At 37.3% G+C, this 23120-nt stretch overlaps 1 protein-coding gene across 1 annotated transcript in view; it reads left to right on the top strand.

The window, feature by feature from the left end:
• SLC16A10 (solute carrier family 16 member 10) overlaps positions 1–23120 on the top strand; it is a 63293-nt gene that overhangs the window by 14907 nt on the left and 25266 nt on the right. The gene's annotated exons all lie outside the window — the stretch shown is intronic.

Here is a 23120-nt window from a genome sequence, read left to right as displayed (position 1 = left end):
ACTGTCATACACTTGTGTGTGCTGTATCTGTATGGTCTTTGCTCTGACTAATAATATCCACTCTGATGTGCAGACCAGTGCATGCTACTTGGAGACCACATTTGCAAACCCAATTAGTTGAATCTTTGGGGGTTTATTGTCTAAGTTATCTTTCCTTTTGAAGGTTTATCAGAACCTGATAAGATCAATACAGAAAGCAATGCCCCATAGAACTCTTTGATGCTCTTGATGTAGTATGTAGTTAGGAATTTAGCTCTATTTGCCGAACTGTCTTCCATGTGATGTTGTATGAGCTTCAGCTTCTAATTGCTCTAGAATTTACTTCATGGCATATAGAAAACAGGCTGATACTGACTTTCTGTGGCCAACGCTTTTGTATGATTCCATTCCTCAAAGCAAAGGTAAATTTGTCTTGTATTTGGAATGCTTAAATTCGTTTATGTAGCTCCCAACAGTTAGACTGTAATTGTGGGTGCTGTGTTCTTTTGAATTATTTCCAAATATAAGGCAGTTATAGGCAGCTTTTTCCGGCATGATTGTGGCCAGTGGTTTGTTGATGAGCAAAGTTAGGATACACAGAAGAAAAAAAAAATCAATGTGAGAACATCATGAAAGTTGAATCTTACCAGCCAGCAGTGGTAGACTTCTAAAGTGTGTTCTTGGAGACAAATTATAGCTGCTTGGTGGTGTAACTTTTTTTTTTTCCCTCCTCCTCCCCTCTGTAACCTTTTTGTTTCCAGTTTTTGTCTTGGCAGGATTACAGAGCCCCTGGCATACACAGAGGCCAGACAGTGCTAGTCAGTTATGTCCTGTCTCTGGAAGAGGGAGTTCATGCTGAGCACCACATTTGGTAGAAGTTGAAAGCTGTAAATTGCTTCCTCTCTGAAGCAGTGCATTGCTTCCCTGAAATTTGTCGTGGCAGGACCTAATGCTTTGCCAAAATATCTGAGACATGCCAGTTGGTACCTGCCATTCAACATGTTTTTTTTTAATTTAAAGTGTTGGCTGGGCTAATATGCTATTTGAGACTTCTGGTCATATGTTAGTTATATCTCATCAAGATCTCCAAATTTAATTTACAATTATTTGGTTGGTTTTTAGGAGGAAACTGTCTAATAAGTAAATGATCTGACTAGGATTTAACTGGATATTGCCAAATACAAGTGGAATCATTCTGGTAATGTTTTCTAATTCTAAGGAAAACACTTAAAACATTGTAGCAATTAAAACATGAAAGTATTAGCAGTAACATAGAATTTGTAGTTACTTTTAGGTTATGTTGGTGGTACAGGTTAGATAGAACAATAATAGAAAAATTGAATCTGAAGGCTTAGACATTATTTATGCTGATCTCTTGATGTAAAAAGCCCTGATTATGATCACATTGGTACTCACTCTTATATATGCCAAATATATATTATATAGGAAATAATTGTATTTTGGTTTTTTTTTCCACTTAAGTTGAACATTCTGCCTTGTATTTTTGTTCTGTAATGTTTTGGTTTCTCTGAAGATAGACCAGTTGCTATGAAAATAGGTTATTGGAATAGCATGCTGCCTGGTTTTGGCTTAAGCAGGCGTAGGCAACCAGTGGCACTACTGTGGTTCTGTCTGTTAATGAAGGGCCACTTCCTTTTTTTTCTTAACAGTTATTATCTGTATGTGGGCAGCATCTGGAAAGGTCAGTGCTGTGCTATTAGAAAATGGCTCCAAGGCTATTTTAGTTTTTTTCTTAAGTAAGAATGTTATCTAGACAACTTATATCAAGATTTTGCTGTGTTGTTGATCTTCAGCATCAAGATGTAAGGACTCTGAGTTCCTGTATGTATCAGCTCTCAATATTTTGCTGATGCGAATTGCCAAGATGAAGCACTGGTTTCTACAGTTTCTGTTTGCAGTTGTCTGCTTTTCTGAGCTTTCAAACCAGAGAAGAAATGCAGGAAAATGGAAATGCTCTTCTGTTATTTTAATAGTTTTACTACTCTTATTACATTTACTTTTACATTTCTTATAGTAAATGAGTTAAGATGTTCTCCACTTTCAATTGAATAGAGGGAAATATAAAAGTAACACTTAATCCAATTAATGTATTTTCCTGCTCTGAATCATTGTGATGACTTAGAGCATCTGGTGGTAACTGAGTATGAGCCGCTTAAAGTCACAGAAACCCAATTCCCATTATTTCTGCTCATTGAAGGGAATAAATAAATTACTAGACACTAATCTTGGGATAATTGCTTGCTGAGCAGGAGATCTTAGCTCTTAAAGAAATTAGTTTTGTAAGTTTATGGAGCTGTCAGAACTAGTGAACTATTAAAAAAGGTTAACCACAAATGAACAGAAGCTGAGTTTTCAGTCTTTTATTTGTAAGTATAGCAGTTGAACTTTGCAGCATACAAATATATGCAGTGAAGATAGATATTATCTTTTCCCCTGTGCTGTGGTTTAATCACAGCCAAAACTAGGACACCTTTATGAGTTTTACTGTAATTTATCAACTGAAGTTTAAGCTGGAGACTAAAATTTATGTCAGTGTTTCTGGCAGTACAGAGTTAGGACATATGTGCAGTAAGATACACTATGTACTACTGTTTTGGGTGACCAAACCTTTGAGTTTGAAGTAACTGTTATTTTGGGTTGGTACTCTAATTTGGACATAGAGGAAGGCATGTGTTCTTTAGGTCTAGACAGTCTACCCTTTGGTAATGAATTTTCCTTATTCTACTTTATTTGACATGACTTAGGCAGGTCAATATTAAAAATCCTTTTTTTTGTTCTAAAATAACTGCAAGGCCTTGTGATTTATGTCTTTAGGGTATCGGTATTTGAAAGTCACACCCCTTGTTGCTGGTGGTTCTTACTCCTTTGCCTTTGGAGAGCAGCTTGAAAAAGGGGGTGTTAGGAGTCATCATTCATAGCTCCTGCTCAGCAGCCACCCTTGCTGCATTGACCTCACTGGAGTCTTCTTCTTTGCCTGGCAGCAGACTTCCTCCCCCACACATAGATCTCTAAGTGCTCAGAGCCTACAAATAATTAGATAAAAAAACCTCAAATACACCTAGATTTTTTCCCTGTAGAATAAAATGCCTAACATTTTCCACACCTTCTATTTGCAGGATAACTAAGAAGTAATTTAAGTGGTTCCTGGATCTTTCTGGCCTGATGGGTATTTTCTATCTCTGTAGCTTGTTGCTATGGGCAGTTTATGTGTTTTTTGAGGCTATAAAAATCTGTATTTGCCTCGGTCAAATTCCTATTCTGTAGCTGGTCTTTACATCTAACAGTATATATGTATTCTGATTCTCTAATGCTGTTTATTATAATGTTTACTAGATTACATCTTTGATCAAAATTCCACAGGGATTCTGGCAATGTGATGATAATACCCTGGGTTAACTTGGATTAATTACTCCGATTGGAAGTAATTGTTTCATGCAATATGTTTTTGCCTGTCAATGCAAACTGCATTTTTTTTTCCTGTAGACAGTCTTTTCATTGTGGAATCTCTGCTTGAAACTTCCTCAATTTAAAGAAGTAGGCTTTACTTATTCTCCTTCTGTTTATTTTAACTACTGTCAAAATATCAGGATGTAGCAGACTTGCCATATAAGGACACAATTATTAATATTCTTTAAGTTTAAAGTTATCTCAGTAAGTTATGTTTAACTTGTATTTAGAGGGGGCATGGAGGCTTCAGAGCACTCCTTCAGTTAATGTTCAGATATCATCCATGGGTTGGTAACAGTAGAAGTGTAAAAGCCGTGTAGTGCCACAGGTACTTGCATCAAATATATGATGTTTTAGTTTTGACACAAGCAGAAAACAGCATTTCCTTTTGCACATGGGGACTTCTGTTGCTGAATGCACACACATACTTATAGGAAAGTACAAAAGCAGAATCAAACCTAGCCTACTGTTTGCAGATTTGTTTCTGCCACAGCAGAGCCCCAGTGCTGCCTTTTTTTTTTTCTAAGCTGTACACAGTAGAAATACATTCATCTAGGGGAGAAAAGTCAATATTGTACATATTTGTCATTGCAGATCTGAATTTTGATATTTAAAATATTAATTAAATTTAGATTTATTAAAAAATTCTTTAGTAGACTGACACAAAATACTGAAGTGTGTGACTTCATATTTATAGGTCTTCTGTACCATGCACATGCAATTGTGGTACAAACAAGAAAATGGATTATTCTTGGCACTTTCAGATTAGAGACATCGCACTGTTCACAGTTTATCAGAAGCACAGCAAATTGAACTGTGTTACTTTTTTCCCCACTGTTGTCCTGGAGTTTGTAAGTACTTTAACTAGTACTTACTTTCCTGGGCTACTGCTAGTAGAGACTTCCTTGATTTGGTATTTCCCAATGTCTTTTTAATGCTGATTTTGAGTTAATTAGATTTGCTTTATAGCTTTCTCAAACACTTGAAAGTTTGTTTTAAACTGAGATGGCTCAAATTCTGAATTTTATGAAGAAGTTAGTTCTTCAAAAGTTCTGCAAAAGAATCTATACATATATTGTAGAATCACAGAATTGTTAAGGTTGGGAAAGACCTCTAAGATCAAGTCCAACCATTAACACAGCACTGCAAAGTCCACTAATAAACCATGTCTGTAAGTCCACATCCACACGTTTTTTGAACACTTACAGGGATGGTGATTCCACCACTTCCCTGGGCAGCCTTTTCCAAATGCCTGGCCATCTTTTTGGGGAAGAAATTTTTTCCTACTATCCAGTTCCCAATATCCTCTCCTGGTACAACTTGAGGCCATTTCCTTCTGTCCTGTGACTTCCTACCTGGGAGAGGAAACCAACCCCCACCTCAATACAAGCTTCTTGCAGGTTTTAACTTTTGAATGCAAATAGAGACCATGACATAATAAGCACTGGTAGCTTTTATTTTGCACACAAAAAACTGCCTACATCCCTGGGTGTGTGATTTACTCCTTTTTTTAAATGGGGTTTGAGTTGTTGTGATTAATGAGTGGTTAAGTTGTGTCAGTGTGCTCAGTGGCATGACTGGTTGAGAAAATAAACTAGCTTCGTGCTAAACTTGATTATAAAGATTTTTGAATAATTAAATTCAACTTGTGTTTTTTAAAGTAGAATCTTCAGTGGTGTGATAACTCTCTTCCAAGAAGAATCAGGAGCTGCTGAAAGAAACATGTAATAGGCTCTGTAATTTTCTGGCAGAAATTTCATTATTAAAATTGAGATTATATTTACGATTATCAACTTGAGCTACTTGGCAACAAACCTCTAGGGTAAACTGAGGGATGTTTAATTTATCAAGATATATGGTTATTATTTTTGTTGTATCTTCTATTTGTGTTTGGTAGCTATGGAGATGAGAAATTCATCACATAAAATGTCCCAAAATCTCATGGACACTCCTATTAATTTGCAAGAAAGATCTATGACCTTTCCTTTCAAGTACATTGACTGTGGATTTTAGAGGAAATAGCCATGCTTGTGAAAACTCTTCTAGCTGTGATGTCTGTATTTGTAGAATTGCAGAGTAACAGTAGGCTGGGTAGGATCTCTGGAGACTGTCTTGTTCAACCCCCTCTTCAGAACAAGTTCATTCAGATCAGGTTACTTGGCCCTTGTCCAGTTGGGTTCAGATAGAGATCCAGTATTCCATCTTCTGTCTCTTGTGTAATAGCTGTGCTCCTTTGAGCTGTGTAGTTACACTTTCTCTGTCTTTTAGGTAGTTATAGATGTCAATAAGATCTGCACTGCTCGTGCCTCCCAAGCCTGTTCTTCAGGTTAAAAAAAACCCAACTCCCCCAACCTTTCCTCCTATGTCAGGTGCTCCAACCCTCAGTCACTTTGGTGGCCTTCTCTTGCATTCAGTCTGATACATCAGTGTCTGTCTCTTGTTCTGGGAAGCAGAAAACTCAGTGCAGCCCAGATACAGACTCATGAAAGTGGAATGCCGATGTCTCTCAGCCTGCTGGTAATGCTCCTGCTAATGTCACTTGGAACACAGTCAGTTTTTACTGCTGAAGGGCATTCTGCTGACTCAGATTCAACTTGTGTCCATGGGCTCCCACGTGTCCCTTTCTGCAAATCTGCTTTCTAAGCAATCAACCTCTGGTCTGTACTGGCTTTCATCCCAGGTGCAAGACTTTACATCTGCCTTTGAGTTCCTTCTGTTTGCTGTTGTCCCTTTTCTCAGCGTTGAGGTCCTTGCACATGGCAGCCCTTTCCTTCAGCAGATGAGTCATTCCTTCCAATGTTGTATCTGGTGCATGTGAAGTGTTTCTTTTCATACATGTTACCTCTTGTAAAACCAGCTGTATGTCTTTAATGCTTAATGAAAGACTTCCAGATTTGAAATTATTTTACGACAGTGTTCTGTATCCCATACTAGTAACTGATTAAAAAGTAATCCATCCTGCCATATACCTTCTCCCCTTTGGCCAGTCAATGATTTTTTGGACTTGGAGAGACAGAAGTACAACTTACATCAATTTCTTTTTCAAAGGTTGCTTAATACCTGTGGACTTCAAAACACTCAGTTGTAGAGGATGCACAGTTAAATATTTTTTTCTTAGCATAATTCACTCTTCCTTGTGTTCTAAATGTGCTTTCTGATAACTTTGGGAGTCCCATTTATGTTTGAGAAGTAAAAAAAACCCAACAAACTTTATTAGATCATCTGTATGTATTCCCTCTAAAAAAAAAAAAAAAAATCCCCAAACACACAAAACTAACTAAACAAAAAAATACCTTTCAGCTGCAGTCACCCGAATTGTGTTTTAAGATAAGGAGTGTTGTCTCTCAGCCCTTCTTCCTTTTCCAGGTGATTTGCTAAGATTGCCAAACAGCAGAGACTCAACATGGATTCTTTCTGGATGTTGCTAGTAACTACTCTCTGTATGCTAATTTGACCTCTCCCTGTTTCTTTCACCCAGTTTATTCATACCTCCGAGGGCTTTTCTCATATCCAGTGGAAACTTTGTTTTTTCTAAGAATCTTTTGTGATGGATGAACCCTTTGTTGAAAGCTACTAGAACATTAAACTTACTTTGAATGGCATGTTACTTTAGCATATCCAGATAATTCTCAGTAAGTGATTATATCTAAACACAGTTTTTTCTTAAATCTTTTTATTCAAAAGATGTTTAATTGCATGATTCATGATTGCTTGATGACTGATAAGTATTTAAAGCTGCTTTTAGGTGTGCAAAAGCTTATGATATTCAGCCCCTTTGAAGGGGCCTTGTATCCGAGGTAGTGACCTCCTCATTGTGGTGAAGAACTATTTCTGTCTTGTTTTAGTGCTTTCTAGAATAAAAGTTTTTAAGGAGTACTCCCTCATCTAATTAAGCCTTGTAAAAGAATAAGGTAATTCTCACTTCCTGTTCTAAGTTTTATTCTAGTTTTTTTAAGAAAATGCAGAAAACGTACTTAAAAATATAAATTTGCTAGTCATGTACTGAAGAGCCTTTGTTCTTCTTGAGGAGTAGTTTTAAAAACAATTCCTAGTTACATCTTTGCCATGTGGAAATGCTGGGTTTTTTCCCCTCAAACAAGAACAAAAAAGTATTTTCCTATCCCCATTTTTTTCATAATACTTTTGTTGTATCTGGGTGTATTAAAGCTATGAAAAGGGTAAGTGTTCTTCTTGAAGCTCCTACCAGCCTGCACCTAGAGGATATTTAGTTCTGATTGTCAGGAAAACTATTATTTATGGTCACTAGTACTGAAATGTATGGCATCATCTGTTTGCCTTGGCAGAATTATGTGAAGAAATTATTTGATTGGGGGAGAGGGGCAACGAAGAAAGATACTTTCATGTCTTGTTCATTGCAGGCTTTTTAAGAATAGGAATGACACAGTTTGATAGAAGCCATCCTGAGCATTAGCAGCTTGAGTGAATTTGTCCTCTGTCTTCTAAGGATCTGTCCACAGTTGTATTTACCAAGGGAAGATAAATACTTAAAAATAGCATTTTTATTTTGGGTCTTTTTACTCTCAAGTTTCTGTAATTTCTCATATGAAGCCTGTAATATTCTTAAGAGTAAAATGGTTGTAGAACTACCATAATCCCTTAGACTAGAACTAACATATCCCTTATTGGATATGTTATTAAGTGGTTTTTTTTTCTTCTAATTGAGTCACTTCAGAGCTCCTGAAAGTAAAAGCATTGCCTCAAGCTAAGCATGATGTTGGCAGGAGCTGTGCAAACTTCTTTGTGTTTTTTTGCCAAAGAACCTCGTTCTTGACCTGAAATATCCCTCCTGTTTCCAGCTGTGAGCTTCATGAACAAACACTATGAATTTTGACAAGCTGATAATTATTCATGCAGAATAATTTATTAGATCAAATTCCTGTCCTAATTAATCTCTTTTTGTTTTTTAACAAGCTCTACTTTTTTTTGTTTTCTCTTGTTTTCTTAACAACTCTTACTTTTTGCTAATTTCATTGGGTTGAGTAGGTAATCCTAAGAAATGACTGAAGGATGCAAGTGACATGGGACATTGCATTGTCTAGCTTAAATGGAAGGTTCCACATGTAAGATACTGTCTAAGAATGTATTAAAATGCAACATCCTTTTATTGGTGCGTGGAATTACCTGAATAGATCTTTAAATTGTGATGTTCATAAGCCAGGAATACCAAGGAAGAGAATTAATTAAATTTAAAGCTTTAAAAGAAGATTGAATTTGGAGTGGTTTGGCATTTTTTTTCCACAGTAAACTAGTGTTATATGCAATTTAGGAAAGCAGGAATTTCTCCTGCAACTTAGTCTTTCCCTCAGTCAAATAGTGGGAAATGTTGAGTCAGACATAAAACGGTTTGTACTAAGGCTAGTACATGTGGTTCCTTAATGTCTGAATGATATGTGGATGGAAGTTATGGACTGCTTCCCTTGTTGCTGTAGTATGATTTTTTTCCTCCCCCCCTCTTCTTACCTGTCCCATTCATCCTATTCTATTTCCATGATGAATAATGTTGAAGCAAATCTCATTATGAGTCCTTTGAGGCTGGGAGGTGATTTTTAAATGAAACAAACCAACCCAAAAACTCATACAAAACTCAACCAAACACCTGCCCCCCACACCAACATCGACACATGCACACAAGTCATCTCCACATACCCAATACCCACTGTTAAGCAACCAGACCACATAGATGAATGTGTCAAAGTGGTCTTGCTAGAAATCCTCACTATGAAATGGGCGACGAGAGATTCCTGCTATCAAATCCTCACATCTGCTGGGGTTTTTTGGGTCAGCATTTGTGTGCTGAATTTGGATGTGACTTTGGTACCCTATGAGAGCTCACAGTGGTGAGAATTTCTCCATCCTGTTCCACCTCTGAGTCATTACTTAGATTAGGATTTACTCAGTCTTTTGAATCCCTTTCTTGGCTGCCTTCCATCTTCAACCCCGTTTTTTATCTTCCCACCATTATCTCTTAATGACTTAACCTATAGCTTGTCCCTTGCTTTACTGTAAATGTAGTCCCTGTTTTACTGACTTGGGAGCAGATATGGAGCTGTTAGAATCTTTTTGTTCTTATCCTGTCCTCCAAGAAATCTCTCTAGTCTTTTTTCTCTTCTTTTTCTTGCTTTTCTACCTTGGTGGTGCCAGACGAAACAAAAGACTGGTGTCATACCAGCTTTAGTGTTGGGGCTTATCAACTTAATGCTTTTCTTGTTTTTGGTATTGTGGGCTCCTGTCTTGTTCATACCTGCAGATTTATTGATCCACAGATCCTATTAATGTGCTCAACACTTGTCAATTCCTCTGTTTCATGCTTCTGATTTACTTCCTTTCATGGGCTGAGCATGCATTCCTTGCACAGTAACCTACTCTTGTTTTCCTCGAAGAAACTCTTCAGAGCAGCCACCTTCTTCTGGAGATGGATTACTAGAGAACTGGTGGGGTGGTTGTCACTAGGTTTGAACTGCCAAGGTCTCCTCACATTACTGCTTATTTCATCCTTTGGCATCCAGTGCCTTTTACTAAATAAAGCACAAGCCACAAAGCTTTCTGCACTCCAGTCTGGAGGGTGAATTGAAAACAAGCGGGGCTTTCTTGATTCTTTGTTTTCTTTGGACTACCTGTGGGGGGATGCCAACTGTCAACAGCTTTTCTTTGAAGCGCTTCAGCTAAAGAAACATGCATGGTACACTTTAGTTTTTAATAATTTCAGAATAATTAAAATAGATACCATTCTTCTGCTGTCCGCACTCCCAATAGACTTATGGAGTCTATTGGACTGATATTTTAATTTGCAGTCTTACCTGAAAATTCTTCCAAACTCATGAGCAGGCACACTATTTATTCATGTTGTTTGATTACTTTTACCTAGTGCTGGTTTACACTATGCTATGTTATCAAGGTCAAGCTATGTGCACTAAATTTCCATATTTCTGTTTAGGAATCAGTCATGGAAGTCTGTTGTTTTTTCCATAAAGATATTTGGACTTTGCATCGTGGATATTTAGAACAGCTGCTGAGCTCACTAACTTGTATTTCAGTTGCTGCAAGGAGAGCATTCTGTGCTAGCAACTCTTATGCTGGGGCACTCATTGGGAGGAAGTGCAGAGCTTCCCAGAGGTTTTCTTTATGATAGAGTAATACTTGTAATTACGCGTTTTATCAATATAAGAGCTACTTGTGACTTACATGACAGAGAGACCTCTAGGGTGAGGGCATTATTTTAGTGCAACTGAGATGCCTTCTTGCCCCCCTCTGATGCAATTTAGCGCTCCTGCTACCAGATCAGTTAGCTCTGTAGTAGCTGGGAGTAAATGCTACAGTAGCTCTCCGGGAGGACAAGCTTGTTTCCAAATGGACACTGTACATGAAAACCCCTTTGTTAAGATGGTGGAATTGAAACTGAACTTTCAAAATTGGAAATGTCCTCTTTAGACAAATCTACTAAGCTTTGCTATATCACTTGTCTGTCGTTGACTCTTTCACCAGACGTGGTGTAGGAAAGAACTAATTGTTCTTATTCAAGTGCAACTTCCTGAAGATACAAACTTAGACCAGAAGGGAAGGACTAGTGTATTTTAAATAGGACTGTTATTTTTTTTTTTTGGCTTTTAGTTTTAAGTGTTCGGGGAAATCTCAGGCCGGATCTGACAGCCTGAGGGGAGTGAAGCTGCCACAGCTTTGCGTCCCTGGTTTAGCCAGTAGTGAGGCTGAAAATGTGTTTCCAGTAAGGTCTTGGAAAAACAACCAACCAAAAAAACCCAAACCCAACATTCATGTGTTAAGGAAGTAATAAACAATGTTTTAATCCAGGACTTCAGAGAAAAAATTTACACTGGACGGTGTGTGCCCGTTTGTTTGTTCATGGTGGGTACAAAGAGTCTTTTTAATAGAGACACCCAGAAGCTTGAAGAGCTAAAGGCATTGGTGAAAAACAGGGGAGGAAAAGAACCAGCAGTACGATTGGCTCAGTTTTGTGAGGTTTTACCTACTTGTATTATAAATAAGAGCTTTGGACTTCTGATATTTTTCCAGAATATAGCAAAATAGTCAGTAAACCCATTGGTTTTGTTACTGAGATGGTGTGATCTTTATCAAGCAAAACTATTTTTTTTTCTTTAAAAGAACCTTCAGAAGGTTGTAATCCTAACCAAAATTTGATTTTTTTTTTTCTTTTGTTTTCTTCCTGGAAGCGGGTATTGTAGTTGTGGTAAAGGAACACTAATAGGTGTATACAAAGTCAAAGAGTAAGTCATGTAGTACCAGTATTATTGGAATAGAATGCTGTGTTTCTTGACTTAAATAACAAATTTATTCCAGATATCACTGTTTATATATGCTTTTTGTTTTCTATGTAAGATATATGGACTTTATTACTTTCTTATCTTTGACTAGAATTTATCTATATAAATAACAAAATATTTTTTTAGAGGAATACTCAATATTTTGAGAACTGATTTGATGTCTTAAGCATAGCCATATTATTTTTGGAAAATAGTACTGTACAATAAGAGAGACAACTTGTAATGCTAAAAATTATCTATCGATGTGACAAATGTTGCAGAATAAAACTTGTGCCCTATCTCAAGGAAATGGAGTTTTAGCTCAAAAGACATTGTTTTTTTAAAATTATAAAACAATGCTCAAGTAGCTCAATTACTTGCCCATTTATTTGTATTTTAAAATTAAGTTGCTACATCTTGCTATGGAAGTACTTGGTGCTGAGTGTGAAATACCAAAGTTATGTGAAAATGGCAACAAAATCGGAGTCTAAATTGTTTTCATGAAGGAGCCCACAGTGCAGCATGTTTGCTGTCATCCTCTGGGGGGACCCATGCTGGAGCAGTCTGTTCCTGAAGGACTGCACCCCATGGAAGGGATCCACATAGGAACAGTTTGTAAGAACTGCAGCCCATGGGAAAGACCCCCACTGGAGTAGTTCATGGAGGACTGTCTCCTTTAAGAGGGACCCCATGCTGGAGCAGGGGAAGACTGAGGAGTCCTGCCCCTGGGAAGGAAAGAGCGGCAGAGACAATGTGTGATGAACTGACTGCAGCCCCAATTCCCTGTCCTCTTGTGCTGCTGGAGGGAGGAGCTAGAAAATTTTGGAATGAAGTTGAGCCCAGGAAGAAAGGAGAGGTGGAAGGTGTGTTTTAGGATTTGGTTTTTATTTCTCATTACTCTGATTTGATTGGTAATAAATTAAACTAACTTCTCAGAGTTGAGTTTGTTTTGCTTATGACAGTAGTTGGTGAATGATCTCACTGTCCTTTGATCTTGACCCATGAGCCTTTAGTTATATTTTCTTTCCCCAATCTGGCTGTGGAGGGGCAGTGAGAGTGGCTTGGTAGGCAAGGGCAATCCACCACAAATTTAAATTCTCAGCTCTAGATTATTAACTTAAGTGTGGTGCTCCTTTAAAATAGTTTTTGGAACTGTTTACTTCCATGTTTGACTCAGTACTGTTTCCTAATGAAAAAAAAACAAACAAAAAAACAAACCCAAAAACCACTTCAAGCATAAAAACATAGAAAGGCTTGAGATGGAAGGGACCTGAAGTATCATCTAGTTCAACCACCCTGATGCCATGCCTGTATGTGACCTGTGGCTCTTGAGGGAGTCTGTTCCTTAAGCCAGAAATTCTTATTTGAGATGCCCGGAAAGCTTCATCAAGGCTGGGAGTGTGGGCTGCTTCTACTGCTGCAGCTCCTCGTATTGCCTACTGGGAGCCAAGTTTGGGAACCACTCTTCTGGGAAACCACTTTTTGGTTTGTGGCTTGTTTTTAACTAGGGGAAAGTGGCATGTTTAGAAACATAAATAACTTACAGCCTCAGGGCATGCTGGCATTATAAAGGTAAGTACTTCTGTGGTAGGTGCTCAACCCATGCCATCATTGTCAGCAGTGAGTATTCAAAGCCTCCTTTCCTTTCTCTTCCACCTCCTTGTGGAAGGAAAAACATTTAAAGATTGACCAAAAGAGACTTTCCTACTTTCCTGCCCATTTGTTTGACTCCAGGATCTTGCAGAGAATGGGCTTTGGACAGTGTATTTTATCTTGGGAGAGTGTATCTATGATTCAACAGCTTACCGGGAAGCTTTTTGTTTAAAAAAGGTTTGTGCTTTACTAACTGTAAATATCTAAATTGTAACTGCAACCTGTGGTACATATTTGCAGTGTCAAGATTCCAGTCAAAACCTGTTGTTGTTAATGGAATAAAAAATATATATAACCTGTTGGTTTTTTGTTGTTTGTTTTTCCCCAAACTAGATATTAGTCTGGAGGGGACAGATGTGAACTACAAATTTGCTAAGTACCTGAACAGGCTGTATTTCACATACCCTCTGTCTGTCAGACTGATTTATCTCAGTTGGATATGTGACATATTACATATGCAGTAAGTCACATCCATGAGGGTTTATCAGCTGATTATCTAAGATAAAATTACTCTGTGTATGCAAAGTAGCAATTTGTTCAGGTTTTCTAGATGTATGGCAACCTGGGCATTTGGATTGCTGGAAATCAGATAATTGCCTGAGTAGTTGGGCACTAAATTAATGATAAATAGTTTATTGTCCCAGTGAATTATATTGTCAGACTTGACTATTTTATATGGGGATGAGATAGAAGAACAAGGTCAAGAGTTACAGGGGCTGGTTCACATTGTTACAAGGGTTAGTGCACAAACTGAGTCACACATGAATGTAACTGATACAAAGGGCATATGCTGACATAAAGATTTACCCTGTCATACATCCTCTTTCTTGTATCTGCTCTTACCGAGCTTTCCGTGCAGATGATTTCCTCTCCCTATTAGTCCTCTGAAAGGGACAATGCTAATTAATTTGTTTGCTGTGCAAAAACTTAAGATGCCCCTGTTCTTTGACTAAGCTTTCAGTATTTGAAGGGAAGAGATTGGGTGACAGGGGTGAAAGAAAATGAGATTCATGAAAGTCCCCTCTTTTTCTTTAGCCTGGGAGAACAACATCTAATTCTTAGTGTTGCTTAAAAATATTGCAGTTTTGGACTTCTATATCCACTTGACATTGTATTTGTGATAAGACTGATAAAATTATATGAAAATATTAGAGAAACAAGAAAACTCTTTATGAAAGAGACCCATACTGAACTTCTTAATTGTCACCTCACTTTATCCGAAGATTCCTTGCTTTAAAGTCAAATATAGCTTTCCACATAACTTACAGCACAAAATAATGTTATGATTGCAAAGGCAGAAATTTGCTGTATAGTTCAGTTTTGTACTTATATTGCTAAATGCAGGCATGTGCTTCTGAACACTTGTCTGTTTTTTGGATCGTAGTGTTGTGTTTCAGAATAGACACTTTTGTTTCTGTATAAATACAGATTCTGCTCTGAAGCAGATGTAAGTTAAACAACCAGATCTTACCTTGAAAAATACTTACCTGATACAGCATCTAAATGATTTGCCCTAAAATTACTTGTCCTTGTGTTTTATTTGATCTGTATAATAGTATTTTGGGTTTGGTTAGTGTTTTCTTTATGGTAACTAGTCTGTCCCTTGCTTAAAATGACTATTGACTAATGACTATTTTGGGGTGGAGAGTGGGAAAGGGTGGTTTGTAACACTGGAAGATCTTTTAGATAACAGTTTGAACCTTGAAGGTATGGATTTAAAACCCAAATGAAGTTTCATTATTTTGTTAGGGACCCACAGAGCATAAGAGAAATACGTCGATGTAATCAGGAAATACGTGCTGTTACAATCTGTCCTGAGGATGTGCGTGAAGTTACTGAGATGTGATGGAGTCCTTTAGCCAGTTCTGATGGATTCAGAAGGGTGTTTGCATGTGGAAAGTTGAGGTTAGTTTGTGAGTTGCTTGATGGAAATCTGTGCTCCTGAACTTTAAATAGTGTACCAAACATTCTGGTGAAGTAAGATTTCTTTATCACAGCTGTCTTCATCTTTGTGGTCTCCCAAGGACTTCTGATACTGTAGAAGTGAAATGTATGCCTGTGTCATTTAAAAGGCAACCTTGATTTGCAGGTCTTGCCCCAGTGCAAGTGAGGGGAGAGTAAAGAAAGAAGACTGGTAGCTCTGATAAGAACTTAGGAATTTGGATCTTGAGGTCTAATCTATGCTATAGCTCTAAAACATGAGACCATTGTATGACATGTTTAGTTGCAGATATGTTCGGAATGTGTGTAACTGTTGGTTGTGAGAGCAGTTAGGATTAAACCTTTCTGGTAAATCAGACTGTCATGATTGAAATTAATAGCTTATACTTTCTTATGTAGAACATTACTGATCCTAAATGAAAACAGAACATAATTTTTGGCCTTCAACTGTTTGGAATCGAAAAAAAAAAAAGGAATAAACAAACCAGTGCTAATTTGGGGGGAGGAAAGGGAAGATAAAAATGTGCCTGGAAATCAGTTCTGGAATTCAATTTTTAGGCCATTAGTTAAAAATGTGATTACCTTGTGCTTTGAAAACCATCTCGGATAGTCAGCAGAAAACATTCTTGTATGACTCCTAAAAGGAAAAACAAGTGGTTACAGCCATTTCTTATCGATTTGTTCCTTGTTTATTCTTCCTACCACAGCATTTTTAGACTTTACTAAGTGTCAAAGGTCAAGCTCAGTTTGCTATGAAATCTGAATGCACGTGTTTTTCTGTTAATGATTTACTTCAGCCTTCCTTTAAAGGTTCCTGAAGGCTTAATACTTATAATCTCTAGCAGCAATATTTTTTCTAATGCTGCATTTTTTAGCTTTTGTTTTAGCTTTTACTAACTCAAGCATTTGTTTATTTTCTTCTAACTTTTTAAAATACACAAAGAGCTGCAGTCTTTCTAGTAGTAAACATTGTTTACCTATAAGAATCTTTTTCTTTAACTGTTCAGGTTTCTATTTTGTGCCTTATAGTTTGAAGAAAATGTCATGGTCAGCTTCCCACGATATTTGCTTTGGGTTCACCATTACAAAACTGTGTTTTGTTAAAGGGGGAACCAATGAGCAAAAATAAAAAGCCCACAAAACTCTGCCTAAGCTAGTGTTATTATAGCAAGTGTAAATTGTATGTTAGTTAAGTAATCAGTTAGTTGCAGCAGTATGGGATGTTTTGTCAGTATATGAATACACATTGTTTTTACTTTTCTGCTGCTTACGCCCACAAGGACTTGATTTCAGTAGAAATTCTGATCTTGTGTTGTCATTACTTTTGAAGGCAGAGGGTGAAACTACTGTAGTCCAATTTTTGTAAATGGCAAGTTTGGGGCGGCTCACTTTTTTAAGGATATATGTGAATCTCTTCTGGCCCTTGGTCTTTCATCTATCACACATCTTCAGAGAATGACGTATAAAGCCTTGAAAGAAATGGGTTTGTATTTTGGCTTGGTAGAATGTTTGGTTTTGTTTCTTACTCCTACTATAAGCTTATTTTACTAATTTTACAACATATTTGCAAGTTTATGGTTCTTTTCACCTTCTTGCATCAAGTTCAACATGGCTTATACAAACCTAATGTAGCATTTTGGACTGTCACAAGTCGTGTATGCTGAAGAGATGCTATGCATAAGCGCAGGAAACCTTACAGCTATTGGCAAAATCTGTGAGCTTAATCAGAATAAACTCATTCAAACTGTCTGAGAATGACCTCATGTTTGCTGAAAGCAGAGGTTATGCTTTCATGCTTGTGATATGGAAACAGGGTATCTATTCAAAGGTCTCTTTATTGTGATCCAGTGGGTCACATATAGTTCTTGGTTTCTGATTCCAATCATAACTAGCAGTACCTTTCAGTAGTAATGTTATTCAATAAAAGGTTTGTTCCCCAGGAAACAAGAAAAAAGAGTAGGGAAAACCCTCCAATATCTTGTATTGTGGTTGGGTACTTCCACTATTGCCTGGTTTATAAATCTTTGTGTATTAACCATGATCTGAGTGTGTTGTGGAAATCTGAATAGATCCTTTACAGATAACTGATTTCTAAACCCTGTTCAAGATAGCTTTGGTGTCCAAATGAGACAGTATTTCTTGGGCAAAGATAATTTAGCACAAAAATATTCTAGAATTTTCATTTAAATTAGGGTGATTTTTTTTTTAGAGGGGGTGGGGGGGTAAGGGAGGGTGTTGATAGTATTGGTTTAAGGGAAGCCTAGCTCAGATATCTGCAAACTAAACACTGGAAAGTAAGCAAACTGAAAGCTGTAGTCATGTAACCTGAGTTCAGAGTATAGGATACTTCCTGTGGCAGCATTATGTCATAAATTTATTTTTAGTCTTTAAACACATAGTTTCTCTAATGGCATCGGCAGATCTCTTTTGGATAGAACTTGCAGTGCACTTTTTTGATAGTACGAATTCTAAATGTGTCAGTGCATGCATTTTAACATCCACTTTCCTTTTCTGCTGGCATACTGATCTGTGATCTGTGGATTGCTCAGTAATAGGAGCAGCTGTGTGGAAACCAGTTGCTCTTCCTTTTGCACCTACAACTAACGAAATTCCTCATGATTCATGAGAAGTTACTGAGCAGGCTCTGAGACAGTTTTCACGGGCATGTGTAAGCAAGGCATGTAGCACAAGGTATTTGATGCTATAAAAATAGGATGGCAGTTTCCAGGAGGCTGACCTACAGAGGCTCTCAAAGGACATGGGATGATATTGGAATACTTGTTGCGTGTAATGGTTCTGTTGATCTGTTGGCTACCTAACATCTGCTGAACAATTCCCTCTTTTGGAAAACTAGCTTTCCCTGGAGAAAGAAAAATAAATAATGGATAAAAGAGGATGTGTTTGGAGTGCCTTAGGCAAAGGGTAAGCCAGTACTTCTGGGCACAGGCAACAAGAATAAAACGATACTGATGAAAAAATTGCCATCAGTAGGAGGTAGATACAGTAATTCTAAGCAATGAAGTTTACATCTATGATGCTAATAATAGATTTCAAGAGATCTACTTATAAGGATATATTTGGCTTAGAATTCAAGGATATCTTCAACTCCTTCCCACTTTTGAAGGGGGGGAAAACCCTAAAGGTTTTAATTTCATGGCTTAGTTTTATTTCTTTTTTCTTACCTGAACAAGTTAATATTGCCAACTTAATTTTTTTTTCTGAAGAACTGCTGATGTTTAACATGATCTTCAGAATCCAGTTTCAAGAAGTAGGGGTTTAGAACAGTGTTCTTGCATAAATTATATGCAGTAACTTGAGTTGGAGGAGTCTCTCTGGTTCTGGTCTGACTCCCTTCACTTCAAGTCAGGCCAAGCTAACATACATTGAGCTTCTCAGATAGATCAGATTGTTCAGTATTTGTAGCAGGAAAAATGTTGCAAAGTATTATGGGATTTGTAGTCCTTGGTACTGTCACGCATGCTCAGTGGAATACTTTAATGTCATTGGTTGAGAGATCATGTGACACGATTTAAACACTGTATTTAAACTGATGCCCTTTATTACAAAGTTTAATTCTGCTCTCCCACTCCTTGGTGTGAGTAGTGGGGTTCGTGCAACAACAAGCACCTCAAGTATTGTCCAGTCAAGTTTTGAATATATCCAAGGATGGAATTTCCACAACTTTTTTTTTTGATCAGACCTTCTGATGTTTGACCACTTTCATTGTGGAAAATTTTCATAACATCTAACTGGAGTGTCCTTTTATTGCAGTTTCAGTTGGGATTTTTTTGTCCTGTCACTGTGCATCACTGAAAAGAAGCTGGCTTTATACTGTGTAATGATCACCTGTTAGATACCTGGAGGCACAGATTAGATTTCTTTTGAGCTGCTTGTCTTCTGCATGCTGAACAAATTCAAACTCTGTAGCCTGTCCTCATATGAGTGTGTTGATTGCTGACTTCTAGACTTGCTGAATTATTCTGTTATTGCTGAGTGATTAATATGGCAGATTAAATTCAGTTTATGTATGTGTCTCATGGGGAGAAATGTAATCCAAATAAGTGCTAAAAAAAAAAGGCATATGTACCTCTTTAGATGTCATTACTATTTGAAGGAAAATAAGGTCATGGATGGTTTTTCTAAACGTATTTACTCTGAACCGAAAAAAAACCCAAAAAGAAAAAAGAAAGGATAATTACAACATGGAGACTGGAAAAAAAATTATTTTAGCATAGAGATTTATTGTTTGTCCTGTATTAAATGCTGTATGCAGTTCTGGCTACCCTGTCTCAGAAGAAGTATGATACACTCAATCAGACTGAATATAAAGATGCAAGAGGGAAGAGTACATCTTCTATAAAAAGACAGACTGAATCAAAACATTGCTTCATTTTGGAGAAGAAATTAGTATGAACAGATCTGATTTAGGCATATAAAATCATAGGTTTCAAGACGAACTTCGGCAGGGATAATTAATTCATATTTCTCACAGTAGAGGAATTAAAGTATGAGTAAGTTCAAAACAAAGGGGGTTTAATGTGTTGGTGGTGCTTGAGCATGTTCTGTAACTGATTACAATAAAAGCAGTGAAGCCAAAGTAATATTGATGGAACTAAATGTTCTTAAAGCTTATTCCTGGATGTTGGGAGGACATAGCCAGGGCAAAAGTATTGCAGGATGCTAGCACTTTTTTCAGTGTTCTTTGTCTAAGTACTTTGTGGTGATCAGAAATAGGATACTGGGCTAAATCAGTCTTCGATCTACACAGTATTGCAGTTATTTTATTCTTAAAAATAAATGTCATGTAAATGTGATTATACAGGCAAGAAATTATTAATATTAGCTGGAGATGAGCAAATTGGCTTCAGAAATAGCTTTCAGCAACCACTTTTGTTTCCTCCAGAACAGGATCTCTCAAATTCTTGAACTATTTGTTTATTCTGCAAAGAATTACACGATTTGAGGAACTAATTCTTAGCTTCTAGTGCCTCAAGGAATGTTTAAGTCCTTAAAGTAGGAATAGCTTTTCTTCTATTGCAATCAAAATGTTTTGTGTATGAATATGAATGCAGTTATATGTAGCAATTAAGAGCTGTATTAGTATCTGAATTAGCAGCTCTGGAATATAGCCAGCTTGTGGCCAGGAAAGCAGCCAGTAGCCTAGAGGAGAAATGCTTTAATTATTATGTAATAGCTGCTCTAGAGAGCTCCCAGTGTTCTGTCCAGCTGCATTTGTAACTTTTTTGTATTGTTTGGGACAGTTGAAATTTCTATTTTAAAAAATGTGGAAGACAACTCATTGTACATTTTTCATACTGCATAGAAAGTGTAAGAATGCTGGAAAGCTTACTTGAACAGAGCAAAATTGAAAGTTACTTGATCTATTGAATATACTTGATAGCTGTCAATTTCTTCATAGGATGAGAATGTTGCAGCAAGAGTTACTTGCCTTAAGGAAATTAAAGATTTATGCATGTGCTGTTCTGTTTCTATCTTTATGAAGAAACCTAGCATCAAAAATAATTAAGGATGAATACAGTACATTTTCTTGAACTATGGATACATGTGAAGTTTAACTTCAGGAACATTCTATCCAATAGATAATAAAGCTGTTCATACAAGACATGCCAACAATATCTGTTATGTTTCTGTAGACCACAAGAGCCTCGCATTAACTTGACATTGTAATTTAATGACTCCAGTTTTTATTAGGTAGATAAGTGGTATAGTATGGGCTTCCATTTCTTTAGTGGGACTTCTTTGCGCGTAACCAGTCTGTTCTGAAATGCTTCAGGTAGAGCCGTTGTTCTTCCTGTTAACTGTCTGTTGTGTTGAAAACCAATGGAAACCTTTCTTCCCTTTTATGCTTTGCCCTGTCATTGTTGTAACAAAAAAAGGAGAGAATCAAGGGAAAAGAAAGGCTTACTTCTTTCATTAGTACCTGGAAGCATGAAGAGACAAAATCAGCACATTGTTAACTCAGTGTAACTTGCACTGAATGGCTTCACTTCAAGCTTTTATATTCCAATTATTTTATTAGCTGTGTAAACCATTAAAAACACTGTAAACTTGATTTCAGTAAGGAGAATGCTAATTAAATCACAGCCTGTAGCTCTGAGGTAATTTAGTCTGTTACTTCATGCAAGCTACTTAAACTCAGTTTCAGATGCCCGCTTTCTTTGCTTATCTTCATGAATAGAGTGCATGTACCTGTCCATGTGCAATGGGATTCTCAAAAGAAAGTAATCTCTGGTGGGCTTGTCTAGTGCTAGTTGCCTTTGTGTCTTCTTGTATCTAGGCAGGGAGGGTGACAGGAAGTTCAGCCATTTCATGGTACCTTCATACCATATGAAACTTCTGTTGACAGTGAGTCTTGTGATGCCCACTTCTCAAGATTAAGCTGCCTTTTCTCTTGGCCTTGCGGATACCCCCAGGTGTCACAGGTACTTTGTTTCATAGTGCTGCCCTGCTAATCACACAGATGCTGAGGACTGTTCATGGTGGTGTAGCTACCATTTATTTGGGAGGATGACAAGAAGACATGGACATTCCTAGTGTCTGCAGTTTCCTTTTGTACAGTAAAACTTCAGGCTCACTCTGGGAAAGATAAGTAAAAAGATGAGGAGTCTTGTAGAAGTTGGACTTCTTAGAAGCTTTGTAACTGGCTGGTCTCCAGGCTATACGAGAGCATCTGTTCTCTCTGACTCCTGCTTTCAAATTGTATTTGGTATAATGTTGTCTTGTACCATCAGTAACCACATAGGCTGTAAAATGGGGCAGATCTCCAACTCATCTCCTGCAACACCCAAGGTGTATTTGAGCCTTCCTTGATGGCAGAGGAAGAGAAAGAACAGACCTTTCATAAATTCAGTCTTTGCCTTTCAGTCACTGTCACAGGCCTTTTTCCTCCTAGTCCTTTGTGCTCTCCCTTCATACTGCTTGAGTGTTTGATGCAGAAGGGCAAGGCTGACAGCGGTATTATATATGGGTTAGTCCTACCCAGGAAACACAGAAAATGCCCATGAAAGTACCTCACTCTTCAGACTGTGCCTTGAAACACATTTATCACATGCTCAAAAAACATACCCAATAACACCATCCTCCCACCCCAAACAGTTATGTCATGATTCACTGAGATCACTGTTTGCCCTAAAATAAAGGTCTTGTTTCTTGTACTAATTTCTTGTTTTCTCTAGACATCTGGTTTTTTTGTCTTTAGTGCCTTGCACAATGTGTCTAGCTCACTGGCACTTTAACAACATATCTTCTAAGCCTTGGTATTGGTAGATATACTTGCAAATATTCTTCATCAGGTCTTGGGGTATATATATGTTTTTCCAGATAGTTTTATTTACCCTTATCATTGAATCACAATTGTGTATCCAAATGTGTCTTTAGGAAAGATATTGTAAAAAAAATTCCAGTGACACAGATTTATATCCATTCTAGGTTGAAAGAGGTCTTATGTTTTCTGTACCACTAAAAAAGAAGCTAAAGTGTTTTTTTCTCCCCGATGTATCTTGCATCAGCAGATTTTTCTACTTTTTGTTCAGACTATTTTTTCCCTGAAATAGATGGGGATATTTGCAATACATGGCAACACATATGCCAAATATACTAGTCGTAACTATTGTGCTATGGCAGCCTGATTCACCTTTATGTCCTGGGAGAACTATTAAGTGTAAGATCAGTAATGCCTGTTTCAAAGATTGTTAGATTGTAAGTGGGAAGTGATGTGGTCCTGAACATCCAAATGAAGTGAAGCAGAAAGCTGACTTTTAA

The sequence above is a fragment of the Neopelma chrysocephalum genome, unplaced genomic scaffold, assembly GCF_003984885.1.
Source record: "Neopelma chrysocephalum unplaced genomic scaffold, ASM398488v2 Primary Assembly neopelma1_23, whole genome shotgun sequence".
NCBI lineage: Eukaryota > Metazoa > Chordata > Aves > Passeriformes > Pipridae > Neopelma > Neopelma chrysocephalum.
This window is presented reverse-complemented; position numbering and strand designations above follow the sequence as displayed.